Source organism: Mustela erminea, chromosome 9, assembly GCF_009829155.1.
Source record: "Mustela erminea isolate mMusErm1 chromosome 9, mMusErm1.Pri, whole genome shotgun sequence".
NCBI classification, from domain to species: Eukaryota; Metazoa; Chordata; class Mammalia; order Carnivora; family Mustelidae; genus Mustela; species Mustela erminea.
The window spans coordinates 6,225,441-6,236,841 of record NC_045622.1 but is presented as its reverse complement, the minus strand read 5'-3'; the positions used below and the strand labels follow the sequence as shown (position 1 = coordinate 6,236,841).

General features: G+C 43.8%; 1 pseudogene; it reads left to right on the top strand.

The window, feature by feature from the left end:
• The first annotated feature begins 5,469 nt into the window (after positions 1 to 5,469).
• Positions 5,470 to 6,194, top strand: LOC116600187 (annotated as a pseudogene).
• Positions 6,195 to 11,401: the final 5,207 nt, after the last annotated feature.

Sequence of the window (11,401 nt, the reverse complement as noted above, 5' to 3'; positions counted from 1 at the left end):
GTAACATGAGAGCTCACAGTGGCTCAGTAATTCAGTAAAAAGCCAGAGCACCGTTGGCCGGGGCATGTCAGAGTCATCCACGCTCAGGCCAGGAAGAAGGCACACTCCGCCCCTGCAGGACACAGTCGTCCAGGGGGAGCTTGGCTTAGGGAAGGTGCCGGCTCCCGTGCTCTATGTACCTGGAAGGAAAAGCACAAACATTTGCTGGAGACTTCCTCAAAATCCTGCCAGGAACGTGAGAGGCAGCAGAGACCAGACGGGAAGAAGGGGCGTGTTTAAGAAATGTGTGATGGCTTCAGGAAAATCAGAAACACTGTGGAGCCACACAAGAACATCCCGGCCCATCACGGACAAGCACACCGAGCTCAAGAGGCACAAAGAGGCCCCAAACATGATATAAATAACTTGAACTGAAGACAACAAGTATTGCTAGACCTCCATTCCGGCCGCTCGAAACCCTCCACGCCAATTCTCCAAGAGTCAGAGGCAAGTAGAGACCAAGGCAACAACACGCTATGGAAGTCTGCTGGAAAGGATTTCAGATCCGTCTTTGACATTAGCAAGGTTGCACTGTAAACATATTCCTCGCATTGTCAACAATATCCTTTAGCCAGTCTAAAAGCCAAGACTAAATCTGGGTAGAATCAAGAAGGCTGAGGGGGAAAAAAAAAAAAAAAAAAAACTTCCAGAAGTCCGCCAGGGAAGACACTGAACACAATCAGGATTGTGGTAGTGTCTCGGGAAGGACTAAGCCCCAAAGGCCCGCGTGTAGCGAGAAACCATGAAGATGGTGAGTTAGATCCAGGTTTGAACCTCTGCATAGTGTCAAAAACAAAAAGCAGTCACTCCTGACCCCAGTCCAGAGCCCTTCAGTTCTTGGGCTCATGTGAGCATGATGAGGTGAAGTTGCCCAGAAGACAGAATGTGGGCTTTGGACCTTGTTCCAAACACCGGTTCCATCTGTGGGTAACATGCTCCCCTCTTCCTCCCCTCGCTGCCCGTGCCCACGCCTCCTGGAAGGGCTGGAACGGTGAACCGATGAGATGCGTACGCGTAAGTGCCTCGGCACGATGTTTGGTACATGTCAGTTCGCGCTCACATCTCTAAAACCAGTGCTGGGGACCATATACAGGAAAGTCCAATAAAGCTGTTGGTATTTAGTGAGGAACACATTGGGCTATAATTAGTGACCTGGTTCTCAACACCAGCTCACCTGGCGACTTTGGACAAATCACTGCACTTTCTGATGGATCCGCTTCATCACTCACAGCATGAACTAGATCATCTGGATCAAACAGAACACCCTCGTGTTTTCCTCAAAGGCAGCTGGGGTCGGGGCCGGCAAGGCAGGATGGAGAACAAGGTAAAAGGGACAGTCTTCATCTCCTGAAATCACTGCAAGTTTCCAATGGAAGAGCCTCCTACCCAACCAGGACAGACTTGAAACGCTTGAGCCACGGTGACCCTAGCTGGCGAATCCAGGTCAGGTTCCCCATCTACAAGATGAGCAGGGTGAAAAGGAAGAAACAGTGGGAAAGGAAAGTGCAAAGCGGCATCCAACTTCGGAGATAAACAGGCCTCCCACATGCTTCCAACACACACACACACACACACACACACACTCTCTCTCTCTCTCTCTCTCTCTCTCTCTCTTCTGGCCCCCTCCTGTCTGGGCAGGGATCCATGGCCCCTGTTGCTGGTGTTGTGTGTTCCTCCTCTCCACCAGCCAGTCCAAACCCCATCTAATGCAGGAGCATCTCATCTGGAGCCAGTGAGAGGGGCGCCTGGGTGGCTCAGTCGGTTAAGCATCTGCTTTCGGCTCAGGTTGTGATCCCAGAGTCCTGGGATCAAGTCCCCACATCAGGTGGGGGGAGTCCCTGCTCAGCAGGGAGACAGCTTCTCCCTCTCCCTCTGCTTGCCACTCTCCCTACTTGTGCTCACTCTCTATCTCTCTGTCAAATAAATAAATAAAATCTTTTATTTAAAAAAAATACAGTCAATGAGAGTTTCAGGAGCAAGGCAGGTGGGGATGGGGAGCAGTAGCCAACTGGGGTAAAGGTGTCACAGCCTGTTCTCCAAACTGCTGGGGCCTAAAGAATGAACCCTTACAAAGAAAACACATTCAACATCACACCGTAAAACTTGCACCTTGTCCCTCTCCACACATAAATGCACACAAACACCCACCTACAAACCAACAGAATTATCACACCAGGACTATTTCAGAAAACCATACAAGAAGTAAGTTATCTTTTAAAATCTTTAAAAACCAAACATCTTTGGTTTTTATCTTTATCTTTATCTTATCTTTTATTTTACATTTTATCTTATATTTATTTATAAATTTATATATTAATTCTATATTATATATAATACTTATATTAATTGTTATTAATAATAAACTATTATTATGTTTTATTATGTTAAACATTTATAATAAAATATCATTAATTATTAATATAATTAATTATAATAATTAATTATGATTAATATAATTAATTATATATTAAACATATAAAACTTATTTATAAATATTTATATCTTATATTTTATCTTTATCTTATCTTTAAAAAACCAAAGAACAATTCTCCTCAGTCATCCTTGATGAGCCTCTGTCTCTCTGAAATGCATCCAGGCCTCACAGTCTCTCAGGAACTTCTAGGGAGACAGGACTGAGGCTGGCCCAGACCACTCCCTGCCATGTAGACAGAATGGCCTCACCTTCACCATCCCTCAGGCCCACTACCCCTGCCATGTCCTTGCCCAGCCAGCTCTTACTCATCCTTCAATCTCAGTATAAACGTCCCCTTCTCCAGGAAGCCCTTGATAACTCCCCAAGGTTGGTTCAGATGCCCCTTCTCTGTGCATCTTCACCTGCCTTATTAGCATTAGCAGGCTCTACTGTAGCTATAGGTTGACTAGTCCATCTCTCCACTGAACTCTGGGTTCTTGGGGACCTAGACTACATCTCTCGCGCTTAACATAGTGCTGGCATATAGAAGTGCTTAATAAATCAACTTGCATGATGGAACAAATCTAAGTCAGATTAATAATTATATAAAAAACCATTCAGGCCTACTGAGGAATGAACCAATAAACCTGGTAAAAAGAAAGCAGAAGTCCTTAAGTGTGCAAACTAGGTGCTTTCCCTTGAATTCACAATGGATTCACTCTTGTTCCTGAGCTGCTGCATGTGGAGTGCCAGGGGGCCTTACTATTAGGCCCGACCAGCTACTCCTTCTGAGAAGACAGGGACAGACACAACCACTTACAGAACACCGATACACATCTCTTTTAAGTCAAATAAAAGCTAACAAGGAAAGTGGTATCATCGTCTTACAGATAAGGAAGCCAATGCTCAGAGAAGCAGATAATGCATCCAGTCGATACAAAGTCGATCCTGGAAGTTGGACCTGTGGATGCTGGAATCAATCCTTTCTTCACTCTCAACTTCCATAGGTTTGGATGTTTATTTTCGCATTCTGATTAGCAACACGCTGGCTGGGCAGCCAGACCCCCCACCTCGAAGTTGTGGCAGCTGACAGACAGCAGTGGTGCTGGATCAATAAGCCAGTGAACAGGCAATCAGACCCGTTACCTGGGCTGGCAAAGGACTCAGGCTGCCTGAGACATTCTTGTCTTTGAAAAAAACTTTGGAGAAGACAATCAGAGAAGGGAACCCAGAAGAGAAAGAAAAGCAGAGAAGTTTCAAGAAATGTCCCACTAGGTTGGTGACTGGTAAAACAAAAATATATAAAAACATCGCAGTGCATACCCAGTCACTAAAAAACAAAGCATCCCAGAAAAACAGAGTGATTATTAACTGTCATTATCAACAGGGACATTGCTCACCGCCACAGGGCTGCACCCAACCACCAGTACCCAGTCTCCTGCCTCCAAAGACAAAGGTACTAGGAGTCAAGAGAAAAGCTTAGAGAAAATGAAAATGCATCCAATTCTCAGTCAAATAAAATGCCATGGGCCCAAGGCCAAAGTATATTCTTGGCCCGATAGTGTTCACCACCCTAAATTTAGCCAACTGGTGAGCTTTTTAAGGAAGCGTGTTACTCAACCTTTGGCAAGCCAGAGATTCACCTCCACTTGGACAGCTTGCTTCTCCCCTGAAGCTGGAACACACTGTCCTTGGCTTTGTCATCCGTGGAAGCAGCTTCGCCAACGGAAGCTCTGCTGTTATCACCTGGGTTGGCTTGTCCAGGCAGCGCCTGGATGAGGTCCTTTAAGGGCACTGCCAGAAGGCCTCCCTTCCCCAGACACCCAGCCCACCTCTCTCACCTTCCCCTTCTCCATTAGCTCATCTTCCTTCTTATCATCAGGGATTCATTCCTTTGGGTTAATCATCCTACCTCCAGAAATCACCTTTTCAGCTGAGAAAACTCGAGGGAGAATTTGCACGCCCACCAACGTCACTGGCATCTGTGCAGACTCTAACTCTGCTCACCTTGTGTGATCCTGACAGCTACACTTTGAGGACTGAGAGGCATCGAGGAAGGTTGAAAATCCTGAAACCGCGGAGGCTGACCTGGACTGGAGTCCTCACTCTCACCCGAGCAAGTTTTAGTTGCCTCATATGACAGAGACTGTGAGATCTACCTTAGCTCACTAAATGGAAACTAATAGTCTCTCCAGGTGGCTCTTAATCTGGGGAGTTTTTAGAGCCAGAAGAACCCAGTGGTTAAATGTCTGGAGCAAGACTGAGATCTCGGAGAGTGTGCTACCGATGGTTTTGGAGAATGAGTCACTAGAGAGGGTATCAAGACACAACTGAACGTGCAAGGACAGCTACAAGAATCAGCGTTAGGAACCCGCAGAGGCCCCGAGAAGACACAGAGACAGGAGGAGGGAGTGCAGGCCCGTCACGCTGACCTCACATGACAACAAACCCACAGCCCATCACAGTCAGTCCATCTTGCAGTGACTTCTACTAACCAGTTTCATTGCGGCAATAAATACTCAGTAAGCACAGTTGTGTGCCAAAAGATGATCAAGAGGACAGGTTTGGGGCACCTGGCATTGCAGTAAGCTCCCCAAAGACATTGGCAGAGGACAAGAAAATATCCCGAGGCCAGAACTAACAACCTCAGCACTAGGACACAGTCGGTAGAATGTTCTCCCAGAAAGGGAAAACGCAGCAAATAGGAGGAGGAAGGGAAATCACAAACACATGTAAATTTACAAACTAAAAGGATCCACTGAGTGTCCAGCACAATGAAAGAAAAGTGACCCACACTCAGGCAAACTCGCGTGACGTCTCAGAGCACTGGGGTTGAAGAGCAGTGCCCTAAATACCTTAAAGCTTCCAAAGGGAGAGGCAGGCGGGCCTCGCAGCAGATGGGGTGTGTGCCAGGCTATGGGCACTGTGCATCCTGCGGTGTGGGGGTGCGAGAGGACTGCATCTGGAGCAGCGTTTCCTCTTCTCTCCCCTGTGCAGCTGGCTGACCTGGCCCGACCATGGCTTCAGCTTCGGAAGACCTAGCAAGGGGTCTGGAAGGGGTGAAGGTGGAAAAGCCCACCAGGAAAGACGATATGATGCCCTTACAGCTCAAACATCCAAGATCCAGACAGAAATCAAGAACAAGATGCAGCAGAAATCAGAAAAGCAGAACCTCTTGACAGTGAGAAAGCCAGATGCCATGGTCGCTTCTGTTCTAATGGGATATGCAGTGAAAATCATTAATTACAGATGGGAGCAGTCAGAGAAGTTCGTGGAAATCTGTATCACCTTAACCAGAGTTCATCAAGCCCCCACTGAGAATGTGCAAGCGCCCTTCACAGTAAGGTCATTTGATCTTCTGGCAAAGAATCTAAATGGGAAGACTTACCCCACAACAGGGAACAATCTCTTGAAACCCATCTCCATGGAAGCAGTTCAAAAATAAACAAACAAATAACAACAACAACAACAACAAAAAACCCAAAAACAAAAAACCAAGACAGACACTGTTCTTACAGAAAGAAAGACAGAAAACACGCAGTGGGACTACCTGACTTGGGTTGAAAATGAGTGCAAAGAGAAAGAAAATTCCTCCCAAGACACTGAAACAGATCCCAGTGGGAGACTGATGAATGTTCTACAGAAAATTTATTAATACGGAGAGGATGATATGAAGTGAACCATTGATAAAGCCTGGGTAGAATCAAGACAGAAGCCAGCCAAAGGAGACACAGAATTTTGAGACCTTAAAGCCATTCTGGCAACTGTCATAGGGAAATACTGAGGTTTCCAGTGAGGAAATGTTGGTGAGCTGCACAGATAAATTTGACAGGTAACTCCTTACACAGCCTTCTTCTAAGGAAAGGCAATGAATTCTCCCATTTCCTACTAGAGGATTTACTAAAATAAAATGTTTATTAAACATTTCCCCCAAAGATAGTTTCCTTAATAATCTGAGCATTTTGTTCAAAAAAGGATAATACTGTATTCTTGTATAGAAGGTAAAAAAGCAAGTCTTGCCTAATGATAATGTCACATTGTGTGTATTTATGTTAAGAGAGAAAACAAGGGCTCTGGTTTACCTATCAGTTCCTGATATCAGCTCCCACCAATGACAGAATAAGTAAAAATAAAACCTGAATTTTGGCATAAAATGGGAAAAAAAAAAAAAAAAGCTTCCAAAGGGAAAATGGAGGAGTGCTTTCAAAATTCTGCAGAAAAATTATTTCCAACCAAGAATTCTATACCTAGCCACACTAAGATCAAAATGTAGGATAAAATAAAGCCATTTTTAGGGAAGGATGGCCTAAGATTGGGGGCAGGAGAGTGAGGGGTGAGATAGTTGCTCGTTTAAACATCTGAATTTTATTCTCAGAGACGGGAGGCCACTAGAGGTTTCAAACCAGAGGGGAGACAAGATCTGATTTGTGTTCAGTCTTACAGTTTATCTGATATTAGATGTTACAGTCTATTTTTCTGATACTTTACCAGTCTGGATCTCTTCTACCTGTGGTTTACACAGCCTATCTTTTTCTATTCTTTTACTTTCAACCTATTTGTGTCTTTGAATCCAAAGTGTGTCTCCCGTGGACAAGACACAGTGGGTTCATTTTTCTTCTACCCAGTCTGACAACCCCTTTTTTTTTGATTGGATGGTTTAATACACTCATATTCAATATTATTATTGATATGCCTGGATTATTGATTACCATTTTGCTTTTTGTTTCCTATATATAACCATGTTCCTATATATAACCTATAGTCTTCTTTTACTATCTCCTTGGACTTAAGTGGATAGCTGCTAGGGTACCATAAATTCCCTTAAGGATTTCGAACTGTGTATTTTTAAGTGTTCTTCCCCACAGTTGCTCTAGGGCTTACAACATGCATCTTAACTTATTAAAATCTCCTTCAGATTAACACTAACTCAATTCCAGTAAGACAGTAAAATGCATCCTGTACTGCTGCACTCTCTTTCCCTTTTTTTTTGTGCTCTTATTGTTATATACGTGAATGCCTATCTAAGTAGCAAACCCAACAATACATTGCTGGAATTACTGCTTTTTCAAATATTGTCTTTTGTGTAAGCTAAGAGAAGAAATGAGAGCACAAATATCTTTGTAGGAGTTTCTCAAAATACATTCATTTTCTTACTTATCAGACGGGGTTATACTCATTTCTTCCTGTGGATAGGAGTCACTTCCTAAAAGCCTATATGGCTTCATCCCCACTCTCATCTTTGTGATGTTATTATCAATATATTTCTATGTGTTCTAGGTCCATAATACAATTTTACAGATACTGTTTTAAATTAGAAGAAAAAATAAAAATATAACAACCTTGTCATTTATCTCTATTTTTATCAGAGCTCTGTTTTTTCACGCAGATTCAAATTACTGACTGATGTCACTTCCTTTCAGCTTAAAGAATTTCTGTTAGTATTCCTTATAAGGCAGCTCTGCCAACAATCAGTTCTCTCCATTTTTATTCATCTGAGACTATCTTTACTTCACCTTTGTTTTTGAAAAACAGCTTTACTGGATATGGGCTTCTTGGTTGAGAGTTTTTCTTTCTCACTGTGAATATACTATCACACTGCCTGTGAGACTCCATTATTCCTGATACAAAGGCAGCTGTTAATCTTACTGTGGTGAGTCCTGTTCCCCTTGCTGCTTTCAAGAGCTTCTCTGTACCTCTGGCTTTGAACATTCAGACTACAATGTTTGAGTATGAACCTCTTCTTGTTTATCCTGCTAAGAGTCTGTTCAACCCCTTCTATGTGTGTGTCAGCATGTTTTCACCGTATCTGGAAAGTTTTCAGCCATGATTTCCTTGAACATTTTTCTGCACCTTTCTCTCCTCTCCTGGCACTACTATTACATGTATGTTGATGCATTAATGGCGTTTCACGTTTCTCTGAGACTTTGTTCATTTTTCTTTATTCTACTTACTTTCTGTTCTTTAGGTGGTAAATGCTCTATGGACCTGCTTTCAAGTTCTCTGATTTTTCTTCTGCACATTCAAATCTACTACGGAGTCCGTCTAGTGATATTGCCTTTTAGTTATTGTACTTCTCAACTCCAGAATTTACATCCAGTTCTTTTTGTAATTTCTTTTTATGCTTTTTATACCATAACCATCCTGCCCCTACATCTTTAAACGTGGTTTCCTTTCATTCTCTGAACATATTTCTAATAGCTTCCTGAAAGTCTCGGTGGCTAAGTCCATTATCTGGGCCCCTTCAAAGGTATTTGTCATTATCTTCTCTTTTTTTTCCTGTGTCTTCATCACACTTTTCTGTTTCTTTGTAGGTCTCATTATTTTTTGTTGAAAACTATACAGTTTAGATAATGTAAAATAGAAACCCAACACTGATCCCTCCCCCTCTTTGGAAAGCATTTTGGAACTAAATTTGTTTCATTTGTTTTTGTTTTGTTTTGTGCAGCCTCTGATGTTTCCGTCTAGATTTCTGTCTTTGTTTTTCCTCCTGTTCCTAGGGATTACTGTTGGGGCTGTGTGAAACACTTTTTGATCTGAGATTGCACATAAATCCCCACAGCAATGTAAATATACACACTTACCATTAGATCTATGTGTGACTGAGAGACTGCTTCTGTAGTTCAAGGAGTTTGCCACTTTGTTCTAGGACCACTAGCTCAGTTTTCCTTACCACTCACTCCTGAGAGGGCACAGCCTTGTGTATGCATAGTGCTTAAGACCACTAGGGAAGAGTGTGATTTTAGGTTGAAGCCTGGCTTCTTAGGACTCACCCCTGGATCAGAGTATTTACTGTTCAGCCCGTGTTTGGCCAGAGGTTGTACTTCCTTCCCTTGAGGCAGTAACTCTTCCATATTTTGCTAATGGATCTGTGTGTGGGTGTTGGGGAACATCATTAAGAAGACATGACCACTGACTGACCTGTCAGTTGGACCCAGGCACCTGAAGGTTCCTCACCCCCTCCCGTGTCCTTGGGTGTGGCTTCCACTTGCCTTTCCCACTCCCAGAGCCTGCTCCAAGGACGCAGCCTTGAGATGATGAGATGGTGTTGAGAATACCTACACACTATATGTGACTGAGCCCAGTTAGGGTCTCTTTGTAAACCTGAGAATTTTGGGATCCATTCATGTTGTTGCCTAAGACAAGCGTTGCATGTAAGTTCCCTTTGCTTATTAAAAATGCCACCTACCAACCTGGAGGAGGAGCAACCTGCCTCTTTCTTTGGTTTCTTCCTGTCCTGAATGTTTGGGAGCTAGGTTTTAGAGTATACTGAGGAAGCTCCCAAGAGAGTCGCAAGCCAAAAGTGGTTTAATTTATGCTTTCACTCGCCCTCCACATTCTGCTTTTATTGCTCCTGAGCGACACAGGTACATATGCAGAGCCTTCTAGGTCCCCCGACAGAACAGTGACCCATGAGGGCTCTTCTCAGTAAGCTCTTTCTCTACGACTAGTATCATGGAACTACTCGCCTTCTTCATTACACACCACCAGGCGATCTACTGTTTCCAACAAAAGCCTGGCATGAACTTCTGCATTTTCTGTTCCAATTAAACTCTGTTCGCTGAAGCATTTGTGGGGTTCTCTGTCCTTGCAGCCTGCCTCTTCTCCTGGGAAGAATTTCTGCACCACCCCACCGGAGCTCAAGGCAGCAATAGCCCTTGCCACACAAATGGGAGCTGGACATGAGAAGGAAGTACCAATCCTGTCAGGTACACCTGCCTGGAATAGCACCTTTTGTGACACAGGCTGGGTGGGGATGGGGGTGGGGGGTAAGTAAGAGACACTGGCCCACTCCTACTGAAACAAAACATCAGCCCTAGAAGCTGGGGGGAGAAAAAGCCCCCTTCTTGGCTGCACCTGCTCGAAGTTGTGTTCCTCTGGGAGAGCTCTGGTCACATGGAATTGGGGGAAGAGAAGATGGACATAGGTTCTGGACCAAATGTCACAAACTCATTGTTCTGAGATTTGGTAGATTTTCTCAAATAAAAGTTTCTCCATTTGTTGTATATTCTAAGGACAGTCTCCAGAAGCTTTCATATGTACATGTGAACTATTTATATAAATTTATGTATACACACACACACATACACACACAGTTTCTCCATTTGTTATATGTTCTAAGAACAGTTTTCAGAGGTTTTCAATTGTGTGTGTGTGTGTGTATACAAACTACATATATATTTATAGCTTATATAAAACTTCCATCAAAGTATTATTTTGCTGTACAAAGAATCCACCAATCTCCTCATACCATCATTCTGTAAGTTGCAACCCTGACTCATATTTTAAAACAACCCTTTTCCCTGCTGTACACAGGGAGCAGGAACAGAGTAGAAGCGGTAAGATCTGTATTAAGAACGTGCACCATTATTATTTATCTGTGCAATGCCTCCAATACAGCCTGATGCACAGCAGTGTTCACAAACATTAGCTTTGTTTTTGGGTGTTTTTCAAGCAGGACTTGAAAGGGACCCCAATGCTCTGTGATGCCCCCTCAAGAAAACTGTTCTTACTTGCCAACTTCCCAATTTCAACCAAGATTTTCCAACCCCAGGACAGCAGCTCCACGAGCATGCCTCAAACTATTCTACTCCTCCTGTTAAGAGGCTCCTGAACATCCTGGCAGGTCTGGGCCCAGATTCCCACCTTCCTTGCTATCTCACAGTTATCTGTTTTGGCTTCAAATTTCTCAGTTTTAATACTCATCCTGCTTCCATAAACACCTGCAGTTCCAGCTTAGGCACTCCTGCCTGCCCGACTGCGACCTCCTCCTATATTGTTACTGGCCCCAGAAGCCTCACTGGCCTAGACCTGGTCCCCACCCCCAGACAGAGGCCACTCAACCCAGCTACTCTGGCCTCTCATCAGCTCTGTTCTCTTTTGGTTTCTACCTGCGTCAGATCTTTCCCTGTAACCTAATTGTAGTTGCTGCTGACACACTCACCTGAGCTT